At 43.3% G+C, this 2,645-nt stretch overlaps 1 protein-coding gene across 1 annotated transcript in view; it reads left to right on the top strand.

Moving 5' to 3' along the window:
* The window catches only part of T265_08609 (hypothetical protein), a gene marked incomplete at both ends in the record, with an annotated part of 26,046 nt that overhangs the window by 10,370 nt on the left and 13,031 nt on the right, over positions 1-2,645 (top strand). The gene's annotated exons all lie outside the window — the stretch shown is intronic.

The raw sequence follows: 2,645 nt of genomic DNA, 5'->3' as shown, positions 1-2,645 counted from the left end.
TATATATATATATATATATATAACTAAACGAACTTTATGGTTGTACGGCAGTGAAGCATCAGTGCCAACACTGATGTTGCTGTCATTGATGATGATGATGATGATGATGATGACTGAATTCGGCTAACGTTAGAGTAGCATTCCAGAAGGAAAATACTTTACGATCGGTGTTGGTGCATTTGAAGGATCGCCTTCCGGTTGATAGGACTAGGAACTATGGATACAAAATAAAATGTAACTACTGTACGAAGGTTTATATAGGTCAGGCAGCCAACGAATTGCACACCAAAATAGGTGAGCATAAGTGTTCCATTAATAGACCACCGAGAATGCCAGGCGGTAGACGAAGATTCGGCAGGGCATGCACTAGACACGGCATAGGATAGATTTAGAAAATGTGGACATCCTGAGACGGGGTTTAAGATTCACACCACAGCGACTGGTGGCCGAGGCGGTGGAAATAGCCAAACATCCCAGCGTTAATAGAATAGAGGGGATAGAACTTGAAAACATGTAGAGAACTGTCTTAGATCAGTCGAGATGACACGAAACGATGTACAGTTATCAGCGAAATGGTCTGGGTCTAAAAGTACAAAATCCAAGTGGAGTCAGATCCAATCAACCGCCCCCACCCCCATCCCAAAACCAATTGTCCCGGCACCCTTTGACGAACACAGGTGAAGGAAATCTGTGAACAACCCCAAGAGGAATTTTCCTTTAAGATGTTCTAGACTGAAAAATCAAGGACGAAAAATTCGGATTCAACATGAAAACAAATCCTCCCCCTAACCAATATATCGTAAATGTTAGTCATCCCCACTAACCAACAAATAGAAACATCTGACTGAACGCCCAGCACTGATCAAGTCTGCTAGTCATAAGAAATCTCATGGATTGGTTCCCTGAATGCCTTAAACCCAATCAAACTACTTACTCACTTGGCCTGACAAAGCTATTGTTTCAAAAGCGAAATGTTGACCCGCGACTGAACGCCCCTGATCAAGTCTGCTAGTCATAAGAAATCTCATGGATTGGTTCCCTAAATGCCTTAAACCCAATCAAACTACTCACTCACTCACTGTCATCAGCTCCTCAAGACATATGTTTCCTCGCTCCTGCGCTGCAAAACTTAACTTTTTATCGAACGGCAATTTCCATTGAGCACGGGAAATCTCTGTTTAATATTTATTTCGTCGGATAGGATCAATATGCGCTACAAATCAAATGCTAGGGAATTCTTATCGTTGCGAAGCACTTTGAAACCAAACAACTACCAGGGTGCAATTATCAGACACTGTCTTAGGGAAAAATCCTAGGATGAACTAAGACCAAGTATTCCGAGATAGACGGATCGTTTGACCGTGTCATCCAGGGGCAGTATTCTCACCAAATCAAAAACATTGCAAACCGCCGTCAAGAGAATGAATGGGAATTAAGGCCTAAGTGTTCCTGCGTACGCGATGCCGCAAAATGAACATTTCTGGTCCGTTTTGCTTCGTCTGCAGCTTAGGTGAGCATTTGGGGTGAAATAGGTACACCTGTTGGCGCATGGCTCGGAAGCAATAGTTCTTTACTTGCTTAACAGGGTCAGTAGCTAGACAACAGCTCCAGCTCGGCAACAGTCGACTGGTATTCTGTCCATTTGGTTGAGACCGACTTAGCGCTTTCCGTTGTTTTCTTATTTAACCGATCGTTAGTATGGAATTTAATGAACGCACTCCTGTTCACTCCTTAGAGGCTAATGCTGCGCTCTGTTTATGCGATTGAGTGGACTCCACTCAGCATTGTGTCTGACCTATACGTCATGGGCCTGATAACATTTATTCATAGCATTTTGGTTGTTATGCGTGTTGTGACTGAAGAAGCAATCTTAGATAGTTCTATTTCCTTCCATTTCCGTTATTCAGATATCGAATCGAAACCACTTGTTGCAAAGAGCGTTGAAACCAACGTTCAACCTGTGGCCTTTGTTACGCGATAACCAACTTCTTTTCTATACAGTATTCCTTACTATATCAATTGAACATAACTTAAGTGTATTCTCCTTCGACAGTAAGCAAGCTCGCAACCACTTAGTTTGCTTTTGTGTCCGTCTGTATGCAGGTTTACGGCAGCTTCACACTTATTTGCTATTTTAGGGTTCCGTCTTGCACCTGAAGGGCCGCAATGTTGCCGAGAACCAGTTTGTCAAAATGGGAGCTTATCACACTTTGGACTTGACGCTGGACGAGAAATTCACCATTTTCAAAAGCGAATGGGATAGTATAGCCTTGATGTTGGTCGAACAGGCTGCAGACCCAACACAACATGCGGACCTGGCTGCCGTAATCATGCACGAGGGTTTAGCCTACGTCTGTCTGGTGACCAGTACAACGACAATTGTGCGGGCCAAAATCGAAATCAACATTCCTCGAAAGCGTCCTGGCCTCCCTACAACGCAACATGAAAAGGGGATGACACGCTTTTTTGAGCAAATAATGCAGGCACTAGAACGCCATGTACGCTTTGATAGTGAGTTTTGTGTTTTGAACCTGATTCTACCACTCATCGTAAACCTGTCGCTTTGTGGTTTGTATTCTATCCATTCTATTTCATCTAGGTAGTTGCGCAAATCAGCTAGCGGCCTTCACTTTATAAAAATCGCT

The sequence above is a fragment of the Opisthorchis viverrini genome (assembly GCF_000715545.1).
Source record: "Opisthorchis viverrini unplaced genomic scaffold opera_v5_227, whole genome shotgun sequence".
Lineage (NCBI taxonomy): Eukaryota > Metazoa > Platyhelminthes > Trematoda > Opisthorchiida > Opisthorchiidae > Opisthorchis > Opisthorchis viverrini.
This window is presented reverse-complemented; position numbering and strand designations above follow the sequence as displayed.